Source organism: Oncorhynchus gorbuscha, linkage group LG12 (assembly GCF_021184085.1).
Source record: "Oncorhynchus gorbuscha isolate QuinsamMale2020 ecotype Even-year linkage group LG12, OgorEven_v1.0, whole genome shotgun sequence".
Lineage (NCBI taxonomy): Eukaryota > Metazoa > Chordata > Actinopteri > Salmoniformes > Salmonidae > Oncorhynchus > Oncorhynchus gorbuscha.
Window position 1 is genome coordinate 24,842,141 of NC_060184.1, and position 13,714 is coordinate 24,855,854.

Sequence of the window (13,714 nt, forward strand, 5' to 3'; positions counted from 1 at the left end):
ATGTCATCACTGTAGCTGACTATAACTTTAGCAACACTCCCTTGTATAATTAATGGCCAGTCTGTTATATGGTATTTCTAGACCTCACACAAACCATAAGGATATGTGGGAATGCCACAGTTATAACACAGTAAAGTATTTATTTAGCATATTAGTGACACTTATACAATGACTAAAGAGATGCAGACCTTTTTTTGATACCATTTTATGCTTGCTGGATATTGTTGCATCTTTAAAAGTTCACCTTGTTACAGTTGGGTTCATTAGATAAACCTAAAATACAACTATCAAAGTGTTTCAATAGGAAGTTCCTAAAGATGATTCAAGTAAATATTGTTAGATTCATTCTACTTTTGAAGATAATTTTCCAAATGATATTGATTCAGAATCACAGTAAAACGGATCATTTCGGCACTGGGTAGGGTTTGCATATTAGCTCAAATGTACATGTTTCATCGTGCAATAAATGATGCCATCTTGTGGCCGAAGATGTAACAGAAAAAGCCAAGCATGATTCAGAAAGCCTGGAATCACTCTACTAGTGAGTATAACTGTTGGTAAGCTAGATCAACCTGTGGTAAATAAATTATTGTCTGAAATGAACGCTTTATATTTAATTTATGTTCAAATGTAATGTACAAATAACTTCACAGAATCAAATACACATGCATTATACTCTACACAAGCAGAAGATTTCACATTCTTACAATAACCACGGGAAAACATGCCACACAAAATAATCACATTTGATGTAAGAATGCATGTGATGCATTTGCAAATCAGAGTGTAACTTGAGAGCTGTGTTTAGTGCCTAAATGATCAAGTCAACCTATTCTGTGTGCTCAAGTGAAAATCCCATTTTCCCTTTGCATTCCGTCCTTGTACGGCTTCATTAGACTCATCAAGCCATGTCCGCAGGCACAGGGGCAGGCTACGCACCACCACCATGATGTTAAATATGTAGGATCTTCATTTGAGCCAGTTAGCTACAGCAGGAAAATAATCCTGCCACAACAGACAATGTGAATTATTATGTGGATGATAATTCATAGACATATTCATAGGGGTTGATAAAAAAAATTGTAAAATCAAGTAAAAAATGAAAAAGGGGAAATTTCAAACTTCAGAGGCCTTTTCAAACATTACATACACTACCATTTTTACATTTTCTGCATTGCAGGAGATGCAACAGGGTGATCAAATTAAAATCCAACATCTGTATGAGGCAGCATTTTGCCAACACTTACAGGAAGAAACTGAATCATCTCAGTTCTGCTTGCCGAGTCCTAAGAGGAATTTTCACTACTGCCTTTGAGTCTGCAAAACAACCACTGTTATGAATGTTCCCCTGTAGTGTTGTATTGGAAGCCTGAATATACTCACACTGTTTCCCATTGGTTTTTCCAGAAGGATTCCCTCACTGGTCAGATTTCTCAGGTGTGGCTGCTAGCTGACCCATAACTACCCTATCTCCCTCCACTGGGACGATAACATCTGCCGTGCCTCAGAGCTCTGCGGGACTGGTGCTAAGTGACCATCAGCTGGCCTGAGAATATACAGTATATTGTGGCAGGTAAACTACAGTACAGATGTTGGCCCCTAGGGTTATATATGCTGGCCCTCTGGGGTGTATTTCTATACACCCTGATGCCTGGGGTGCCTTAGCAGTGGCACAGCCCAGGTACAGTAGGATCAGACCACATGGAGCTCAGGGCAACAGAGGGCTCAGTGGAGCATCCACAACAGCTACATGTCAGCAGAACCACAAGTGGGTTTCAAGACAAATCAGATGCTACCAAATGAAAACACCCATCGTATTAGCACACAATTACAGTACTTGCTGTATGTCCAAGTGAGTTGTTTCCGTCACAAGCAGTGAATGAAAATATCCAATGAGATTTCATTTGTTAGGCTGAGAGAAGATTGTGAGGTTTTAAAGCAAATTTCTAGCAATTCTACACATATTGACATGGGGCAGAAAGATAAATGTGCAGTTTCATAGCTAAGCTCATGCTATTCTACACATTTTGCAATGATGCTGAGAGTATGTTGTGTTTTTAAAGCAGCGAGTAGAAGGCAGTGTGATTGCATGCCGGCCGTTAGGTGCTGTTTAGGAGCTGTTAGAAAAAAATATTAAAGCTGTCAAGTCAGTGCATTTTGAGGATGTATTCCTCTGAGGCCATACATCATTCTCATCTTGTTGTCTGTGTTGGTCCTGCATGGTTAGACAAGCTATGTGTGTCAATCTGTATATATGTCAGACCGCTAACTTCGTAATACCTTGTAGGCAAAATGACCATTTTCTCTCCTTTTTGCTTTAGAAAGCTCTGTAAACAATTGTTGCCTTTGTCTGGGATATTAAAGGACATTCGTTGCATATTTGACTCATTCTACAATATGTCCACCTGTTTTCACAGCTGCTGTATCCTGTACTCCTCTGGTACTGCGAGGCCTCTGTCTATTATCTGGTGAGAAAATAATGTAATGAGGACTGTCCCAGCTTCCTCCTGGTGCTTTCCAGCAACCCCTGGTCACAGTTAAATGTTACACGTTTCAACATTGTGCCTGAGATCAAGCATTAACACTGTCTAGGTTCAGAGATATGCGATGGATGTCACCGGGAGCACGGTACAGAGTTAATTAGAAAATCATTATTCTACCCCACTCTGACTGTGTCTTCCAGGCATACTGATAAGGGTGTCCTGGGGGTGACCATCAAAACATACCTAATGAGAACGTAGCTGTAAGGCAGGCTTTGGATCCACTGTGGAAGAGTACATGCAGTGCTGCTGCCTGATGAGAGAGCCATGTGAAGCTTCCTTTCACTTGTGACAAAGTGCCCACGTTCATCCCTCCTTCACTCTACACGTGTGAGGCTTTTTAGCAGGTCCCACAACTTCATGAATGGTAATGCTGGGCAGGTCCTGCTTAATCAGGCCGTGGGAGGCTGTAAGCGAGGCTGATTGGCAGTGAGATTCCCATAGGTGTGGGGACCCTAGCCTGTGGTCTACCTGCTGTTGCTTCCTGATTGCTTACTATATACTCTCAGTGGGACAGCGAGAACAACCTTCCCTGGAAACTGAGAGTCCTTCTGGCTTAACACCTGCCCTTGTTGCTGCTCATTTGATACAATCCAGTGAAATTGTGTTTACCAACAGGACTGAGAAAGAATATTAGTGCACACACAATTAATAGACACTAAATGTTTTAAATAGGCCTAAACATAGAATATATATTTTCATGGTTAATGGTTAAGAAATGTGCATGCAGGTACACTATATTTAAGACCAGACAGAATTACAGTGCAACATGATTTCACAAATGCACTGCTTGAGTCTGAGGTTACTATTGAGGTTTTTACAGTCTTGAACATTTTGTTGTCAAGTAAACAATAATGGACCAATTGAGAATGTTGTTGTCTTGTCTCGCAGAGTATGACAGTGCTAAACCCATCTTTAATGGATGGGCAAAAGACTAGAATGTTTTAGGACTGTAAGTCAAGACAGAGTGCCGATGTTTAAACTGAATTACATATGGATTGAGTGGCCTTTTATCAATGCAGTTGTTCTGTTGAGTTTCTTCTGGCAGTCTCCCGAGTTAACAGATTATTACAAACAAAGTACTGTAGCAGCTTGGTTCCTGTGTGTCTGCCTGAGTCTTGACCACATATGTATCCCTCATGAAATATTGATCTGCCTGTCATCCATTCCTCCCAACTCTTTTCCTATTAGCTGTGTAAAAAAAGTTAAGAGTACACTTACGATTTGAGAGGGGTAGAGAGAGAGAGAGAGAGAGAGAGAGAGAGAGAGAGAGAGAGAGAGAGAGAGAGAGAGAGAGAGAGAGAGAGAGAGAGAGAGAGAGAGAGACAGAGAGAGAGAGAGAGAGCAGACAGAATGTTGATGAGATATGTTCCAGGAAAACAAGTCTTTGATTCATCAAGGCCTCCTGAGTTCTGGTGATTAATAACCGCTTCAAACTCAATACAAATATTTCCTTTATCCCTTTATCAAAACAACACTGGTTGACTCACTAATACACTATGTTAATATCATCTCTCGCTGGCTTCTTTTGTTAGAAATCACATCAGACCAGCTGAGTTCATGACTCCAACATGATTGGACTTTTCCATTTGAGAATGGTGAGCTCAGGAAGTAAGGTACCCAATTTCTGGCTTTGACAAGTATCAGACTGGGCAAGAGTCAAGCTGCAACCTGTTCTTTTTTCCTCTGCAGGTGTGATATTGTCTTCTGATAGGGACCAACCCATACCCAGTGCCATGTTATTTGGGGAATTGTAAAAGAAGATTCCACATAGTTTTTTGGTTCTTGAAAGGTGTGTGTATATAAATAATCAGTAATCAGGGATCACTCTCATTTGACTCAAACTAGATGGAAAATCAATGTTCTCAGTTACACTATATGTATTTGTTGTTTTAATGATGCACCCAGCCAGTCAACCACACATCATAAAATGACACAAATATCCAACAGCCGTTTGTGGCCAAATACAGTACCTACATCCTTTTGTTTGGATATACTTGATTAATGGATTTTGAGTATTCACATCAGTGAAATAATGTGCCGTTTTGTTTTAGGGCCATCTACTTGTATACAAAGTCATGATATTCACCATAATTAATATAAAAAAACAACTAGACTAAAAAGCTAGACACTCTTCATCCAGAGAGCTTCATATACTGTAAGTAGGGTAGCACTGGCAGCACAATATCCTATCAGGCAAAGGATCAGTCAGACGTACCCCTTGTTGAAGTGAGGACACATACAGAGATAGGGCAATAGGCTATCTGAGGCTCGAGTGCAGATTACATGAACAGAACAACATACATTTTTTGACATGACAAGCTGGTTGTAATGCCACACTGTCACTTCTGTAGCGCTCTCCTGTAATTGACCTTCACAGTCAAACCCCAGATGGTCTGTGAGAGATGGAATGCATTATTACCCCCTGCCAGTCAATTTAGCACTTTGGAGACTGGTGTTTGATAGCACTAAAAACAACACATCCTTCGTCGCAACCACACGGATGCCATCAAAAACGGTATAATAGGCAAAGCAAGTAAAACCATATGCTGAAATGAAGGTAAAAGTGACAGAAAACATGAAATGATGAGCTGCATTTGAATGGTGAGGTATACAAACAGTACATCCTCTATTCTTTTCTGAAAGGTAAACTACTCTAACGCAGAAAATAAGCATTTCTCTTCGCAGCTTTACTGCATTATCAGGCGTTAGAGTGTGTATGGATACGCTGAAGCTGTGAGCTTACTGCATTACATGGAGCATCAGGGTACTTCTCGCCTCTGTTGTGCATAGCGTCGTGGTGCATTACAGCCATGGTGTAAATTGATTTCTCGTGTTGCCACCGCTGGTGCCAGTTGGGGAGAAGAAGCACCATGTCGAGTGACTCACAACATATTTGGGTCAATCAATATCAAGAGCAGGACCCGCTCAGAATACAGTCCCTAGAGTGGTGTCCTTTAGCTCTCCCAAGTAAATGTCAGCATACACCATTGTGCCTCACTCAGTCCAGGAAGTATCAGGTGGTGTAGTGAAAAATATCAACCATGAAGTAAACAAGACATTTCCATGCCTGATGATTCTAAATGTATACCATTTTGTGGTGAATAGATGATTAACTTAAACACCTACAATCTGTGAGGAACCTATACTCTTGTCAACCAAAAACTCCCAAGACAGCAAAAGCTAAATCTTTGTTTTGTGGTATTTTTGCCAATATATTGCTTTATCTTCGTGCTATTGCCAGTTAAATATTGTTGTTCAGTGATTATTGATGATGGTGTGGTAGAAGATATGGTTACTGTAGCTATTGCATGCGTCGTTCAGGGATTTCATAATAAATTCCAAATTCACAGCTATAAACTACAAGGGAGCTTCATATAGCTGCCACTCCAAATGAAATCAAGCACTGGTGAGTGTGTCAATTGAAAAGAAGGGTAACCTTCATCCTCAAACAGCAGGCTGCCATTAGAAACAGACACAGCATTCTCGTGAATTAATGACACTCATTCAATCTATTAAAATGAGAATCGCAGGACAGGGAAAGACAATGCATTCTTCTAAGAGGTACAGGGGTATTGTCACGCTGGTATAAAGGATTTTGGAGACAGGCGCAGGAATACACAACAGGGGTTTTTAATACACCCAAAATAAACCTTGTTGAAAAACAATATAACAATACACCTTTGAAGTCGGAAGTTTACATACACTTAGGTTGGAGTCATTAAAACTTGTTTTTCAACCACTCCACAAATGTCTTGTTAACAAACTATCGTTTTGGCAAGTCGGTTAGGACATCTACTTTGTGCATGACACAAGTATCACAATTCCAGTGGGTCAGAGGTTTACATACACTAAGTTGACTGTGTCTTTAAACAGCTAGGAAAATTCCAGAAAATTATGTCATGGATTTAGAAGCTTCTGATAGGCTAGTTGACATATTTGAGTCAATTGGAGGTGTACCTGTGGATGTATTTCAAGGTCTACCTTCAAACTCAGTGCCTCTTTGCTTGACAACATGGGAAAATCAAAAGAAATCAGCCAAGACCTCAGAAAAAATTGTAGAGTCTGGTTCATCCTTGGGAGCAATTTCCAAATGCCTGAAGGTTCCACGTTCATCTGTACAAACAATAGTACGCAAGTATAAACACCATGGGACCACGCAGCCGTCATACCGCTCAGGAAGGAGACGCTTTCTGTCTCCTAGATATGAAGGTACTTTGGTGCAAAATGTGCAAATCAATCCCAGACCAACAGCAGAGGACCCTGTGAAGATGCTGGAGGAAACGGGTACAAAAGTATCTAGATCCACAGTAAAATGAGTCCTATATCAACTTAACCTGAAAGGCTGCTCAGCAAGGAAGAAGCCACTGCTCCAAAACTGCCATAAAAAGCCATACTACAGTTGCACTTGGGGACAAATACTTTTTGGAGAAATGTCCTCTGGTCTGATGAAACAAAAATAGAACTGTTTGGCCATAATGATCACCGTTATGTTTGGAGGAAAAAGGGGGAGGCTTGGAAGCCGAAGAACACCATCCCAACCGTGAAGCACAGGGGTGGCAGCATCATGATGTGGGGGTGCTTTGCTGCAGGAGGGACTGGTGCGCTTCACAAAATAGATGGCATCATGAGGAAAGAAAATTACTGTGGATATATTGAAGCAGCATCTCAAGACATCGGTCAGGAAGTTGAAGCTTGGTCGCAAATGGGTATTTTCAAATGAACAATGACTCCAAGCAAACTTCCAAAGTTGTGGCAAAATGGCTTAAGGACAACAAAGTCAAGGTATTGGAGTGGCCATCACAAAGCCCTGACCTCAATCCCATAGAAAATTTGTGGGCAGAACTGGAAATGCGTGTGCGAGCAAGGAGGCCTAGAAACCTGGCTCAGTTACACCAGCTCTGTCAAGAGGAATGGGCCAAAATTCACACGACTTATTGTGGGAAGCTTGAGGAAGGCAACCCAAAAGGCAATGCTACCAAATACTATTGAGTGTTTGTAAACCTGACCTACTGGGAATGTGATGAAAGAAATAAAAGCTGAAATAAATCATTCTCTCTACTATTATTCTGACATTTCACATTCTTAAAATAAAGTAGAGATCCTAACTGACCTAAGACAGGGAATTTTTACTAGGATTACATGTCAGGAATTGTGAAAAACTGAGTTTAAATGTATTTGGCTAAGGTGTATGTAATCTTCCGACTTCAACTGTATATAGCATGCATCATAACAGCTGCACCAACGCATAGGTACATCACCAACGGACATTGGAACAATAACCAACAAGACAGAGGGAACAGGGGGCACATATATAACATACTAATCAGGGGAAATGGGAATCAGGTGTGTGTAATCAGACAAGAGTCGGGGGTTGATGATAATAAATCCCGTTCAGTGAAGATTAGAAAGCCGGTGATGTAGACCTCCGGAACTGGTTAACAGAATGAGCAGCAGTACCGCAGGGATCCGTGACATTGAGTTGGTTCAGATGAGGGACGTCTCAGGGTGCTCAGCTTCAGATGGATATTCTTCTCTCTTGTCTCTGAAAGGCCCCTTCAGCACAACAATATATTTCAAATTAAACATATCTAGCAAGTGAAGAGGTCACAGTTTCTATTTTGTGATTTACTTCTTTCAAAGTGGTGGATGTTCTGTTTAGTATGCAGGTTGACATTTATTGTCATGAGTCTTGCCCTAGAGACAGAACTGAATGATTTCCTCTTAGATAGTCCAGATGCATATTCAAAAGTGGCTATATTGTAATTGGTCTTAATTTAAGATCAGGTTAGGCATTAAGGTTAGCGGTGTGGTTAAGGTTAGGGTTAAGGTTAGGTTTAAAATCAGATGTTATGACTCTGTGTCTGTTCCAGATAGTGACAGCCATGTAGAGTTGCCTCCAGGACAAGATTCATGACTGAAAAATGCTGACCTGCATTTAGAACACCCTAAAGAAAAGTAATGCATTGTTTGTTACCCCTGACTCAAATACATGACACAGCTCCCTTTGGGCCTATGGTCTTATACGTAACCCAACTACTGTATTTTATGTTAATATAATATTCAAGGTCCAGTTACCGTTAGACTAGACATGAATTTGGGAATGAACTAAGATCTGAAAATGTACAACTTTGTTCAATGGATGTGATGGATTAATATGAAGTTATTGACAACTACCAAACCAATAACTTAATAAATGAAGACTTCTATTTAAAGCATATAGGGAATAAGCACTTTTCATAAGTCTATGAATTTATTGTGTGGTGTGGCCACACTTCATTAATAGTATTGAATGGCTTCTGAACATGTTACAGGTATCACAGGTATCTTACTTTTAAAACACTGCCAGTATAGTGTGTCAATGAGTTCATCTTTGCGCAGACACGCGTTCTGTCAAGTTGAAAAACTGGACCTGGAAAAACACAGCACCTTCTAAGCATTTAATGTTCTCTATTTTATACCCTGTTTAATGTGATGCAAATCAATTATATGCTGCAGGTGTTCGGATAACAGAACCTTAATTATTTCTACTAACTGCCCTAGCATGATTATCTTTCATTGTTGACTTGGAGAGTAAGTCATCTGCGGTCCCTCTGATAATGATGTAAAAAGTCATAGGGAATTATAGTTGGAGTAATATCCAAAGAGAATAATATCGAGACAGCAACAGGTCTGAAGAAGAATTCATATGATAATAATAATAATAATAATAATATATGCCATTTAGCACGACATAGGTGTAGATCTAGGTTTTAAAAAGCTGGTCTGGTAATCTCGGTTGTTCAGATGAAGATGGTACTGTTTGTTTGATCAAATTTAGGGAACTACCCTGTCAGAACATACCCACTGGGCACACACTGGTTGAATCAATGTTTCCATATCATTTAAAGCAAATGATGACGAACCAATGTGAAATAGACTTTGAAATGATGTCTGAGCCCAGGGGTATTCTGTTTGTAAACACAAATGCCATCTCCAAGGAGACATTTTCCATGTTTGAAATGAAGATACGGGATACTGTAGATATTTCCTTTCAATGGTGATTGTCAATTTCAGTTGTGAAAATCATGCAGCCTACCATGCAGCTCTTTACACACTACAAGTTGTATGGTTGCCCAGCAGCATAGGAAGATGAAAGCTGTAGCCAGACAACTTCCATCTGGCCCCACCAGACAAGTCCACGGCACGTGTCTGTCTCCTGCTCAGTAAAAAGTACTGGGGCCAGCACAGAGCCCAGCGGTACCCCTGGCCAACACCCGTGATCCAGACACCCATCTCTCACACTCCCTGGGAGAACCTGGACACTGCCACAGTTCCACAGCTTCCAACACCTGGTCAAACTGCATGGCCTTTCTGCAGGGAGTCCCAGCCTGGATTTCCTGAAATGTTTATATATATTCTGGTTTAAAGGACTGTCTTGAAATGTTTCCCAGAATTTTTTCATTGTGCAGGCCTGTACTGATTATCTGTGTTTCAATGTTCTTACTGCAGTGGGGAGTCAAGTTGATGGTTTTGTGCAGTAGGCTACTTATAATTGCATTGGAAGCTGGTAACCACTGGGAAAACATATTTCCACATGCTCTTTATACATATTGTAGGCATGTATGGATTATGGATGAAGCAATAGCAGTTTCTCTCAAACATTTGACTGGGCTCTGACAAAATAGTGAAAAATCAGGTCAGAAAAACTTGAGCTCAACTTAACAGAAATTTTATATTTAGTGTATGAATCTAATAGTGGCTGCATCAAACATTGCCAGCTGGATGCTACTGAAAAAAGACCGTTGTATTAAGCAGAAATATTGAGAGTAAGAAAAGAGTGAGGCATTGAACCAAAGACATAGCTACAGATGTAGGATCTTCATTTGATCACTGATTTGTTGAAGAAAAATGTCCTGTACAGAAGGAAATGCAAATGTGTTGTGTATTCAATGTTTAAAAATGCTCCTAAAGTTTGTAATTTCCACTTCTGAATGTCAGACTTGATTTGCCCTAATGCAAAATGTACCAACCCATAAAAAAATATCCATTATAATCCACATTATAATTCACATTTCCTGTTGCTGCAGGATTATTTTCCGGCTGTAGCAAACTGGCTCAAATTAAGTCCCTACATCTATAACTATTTATTCTTAGAATGTTTTAAGAGCCAGTGAGTCTTAAATTCCGAGAGTGGATCATTTTTTTAGGACAAAGGCCTTTTGTTCCAGATAACACTGAGAGCTGCTGATGCTAGCATAGCCCCTCATATCCTAACTGGAAGATGGAAAGTGATTTGTGTTGGGGTGGAGGACCCCCAATGTTTGGTGCTGTGACACTTTTTATCTTCTTGCACAGGACTGTCAGGACATCAACATGGCTGTTTGTCAGGATGTTTTTACATGTGGAGGTGACCTCTTACGACTTGATCCTAACCTAAGAAAATGTGCTGCACTAAATGCTGGTTCAAACCCAGTTTCAAATGCCTTACAGTGTATTACTACTTTGTATCCCATTGTGATCACTCTGCTTTGATATGGACACTTATCAGTGGAAATGTTCTCATACAGAGTCATGAAAATGAAGACATAAGAATCAAGACTTCAAGAATCAAGACTTGGTTTTATTCACTGCATTAATCCAAGTAAAACATTTGGACACTTGACTTAAAACAGATGACCAGTACATCTTGTGTTTTCTTAATTTCATGTTAACCAGACACTTGGTCCAAAGGGATGTCATCATTAACAGAAACGAGAGTTTCTGATCTCACATATCCCCTCAGAGCTCCAGTGGGATGATCACAGGAATTTCCAACAGGATATGCAAGATTATACTGGTATTATTACAGTCTGTTCACAAGGGTGATATGAGCAGGATAATTTAATCCATGTTCTGTATTCAATTTAATGTACAACTCCCTATCTCTCTCTCTATTTCTCTCTCTCTCTCTTTCTAGCTCTCTCTCACTCTCTCTCTCTATTTCTCTCTCTCTCTCTTTCTAGCTCTCTCTCTCTCTCTCTCTTTCTATCTCTCTCTCTCTATTTCTCTCTCTCTCTTTCTAGCTCTCTCTCTCTCTCTCTCTATTTCTATCTTTCTAGCTCTCTCTCTCTCTCTCTCTCTCTCTCTCTCTCTCTCTCTCTCTCTTTCTAGCTCTCTCTCTCTCTCTCTCTTTCTCTCTCTCTCTCTCTCTTTCTCTCTCTCTATTTCTCTATTTCTCTCTCTCTCTCTCTCTCTCTCTCTCTCTCTCTCTCTCTCTCTCTCTCTCTCTCTCTCTCTCTCTCTCTCTCTCTCTCTCTCTCTCTCTCTATTTCTCTCTTTCTAGCTCTCTCTCTCTCTCTATTTCTCTCTCTCTCTTTCTCTCTCTCTCTCTCTCTCTCTCTCTCTCTCTCTCTCTCTCTCTCTCTCTCTCTCTCTCTCTCTATTTCTCTCTCTATTTCTCTCTTTCTAGCTCTCTCTCTCTCTATTTCTCTCTCTTTCTAGCTCTCTCTCTCTCTCTCTCCTCTCTCTCTCTCTCTCTCTCTCTCTCTCTCTCTCTCTCTCTCTCTCTCTCTCTATTTCTCTCTCTCTCTTTCTAGCTCTCTCTATTTCTCTCTTTCTAGCTCTCTCTCTCTCTCTCTCTCTCTCTCAAGTGCAATCCCTCTTCACCAGTCGTGAATAGTTATCTTCATTCTGACAACTCAGCTTGAATTAAGCTCACCCATTCTCATCAGCATGCCCCCTCTTGACAAGGACATTAAGTGCTATATCCCTTGTATGACAGGTCTTGAGGATTGATTTTTATGCCCTATGAAGGCAGTATCTCTTTCATATCAGACAGGAGCTGATTCCAAAGTTCAATTTTCAGTAACAAGAGATACTGAGAGAAGATCATGTCTCAGACTGACAGAATCATTCCAGTGCTGTCAAGAAACTTATGGGAATGAAATTGAAATTCTCCCAAACACAAAACTACTCAAAAACTCAAGACATAGACATAGACATTGGACCCAAAAATATAAGAATTTGAGAACTGTGACATCATCCAGACTATTTCTATCATCATTCAACAAGATATACAATTTTCTAAAAATCTCCATAAAGATATTTGCTACTAAGGACCAGACCCTCTATACTAACTGTAAAATCATTGGAAAATAAAACACCCATATCACTGCATCACAGCATCAGGGCACCAATTACCTCCAACACTTTACAACTTGTCACCCTGTCACCATACATTTTTCAAACCCTCCTTTCCCCAGTGCAAAATGTATAGCATATGATGTGCTTCATTGACCAACCCCTGTAAAATGTTTGTGCAATGTCATGTGAATGGCACACTCATATATTTTTAAATGAGCTAGTTTGCAAACGAGAATCATTAAGGAGATATCCATATTATGCATTCAGGGAAGCAATGCCGAAAATATATAGCCAGACATATGTATGATGGGAAAGATTGATGATAAGACTTGATAGCGGAAGAGCTATACATATTTAAAGATAAAGCCAAACAAATTCTATGTTCATGTTGCATGGCTTTGAACAGGTTGTATAGACATTATTTTATAAGATAGACTTTCTTTTATAAGAGTTTGCGAAATATATATCTTTACCAGAGGCTTTGTTTTTCTTGATATAGACAGACACAGGACATGCCAAGCCAATGATAATTTAATATTTCTCTATCAGAACTTTTGCAAGGCTTTGCAACTATAAATTACTACAACCAAATGAGCCAAGGCATCGCTGCCCTGAAACCCTTTCTCCCACAAGCCACTGCGGCCACCTGCAGATGCTCTCACAAAATCAGTTCGAACACAGCAAAGATAAATCAACTGCCAAAGATCCATTGATGTCAGGAAAATAAATTGCCCTTGCCTGCGTTTTCAGGGAAAACTAATTTTCCTCACCCCGGTAATAAAGTACACGGTAGTTTGGCCTCGCTGGAAGCTTGCCCATCAGACCCAGAGCTGTGTACCTCATTTGTCTTGACAAATGGATATATTCAATAACAGGCCGCGCTCTTTAACCTGGAGATAGTGTGCAGACTGCTGCTAGGTGCTCTCTATGCTAATAAAAGTACCAATGTCTTGTTTGATTGCTTCCTTCCATCGTCAATTATTTGCCCCTCTCCTTTCCTCTCACCTGGAGTGAAGGTTTGACTGAATGCATGGATGACTTGCCAATTACTCCACATTAATCACAGAGAA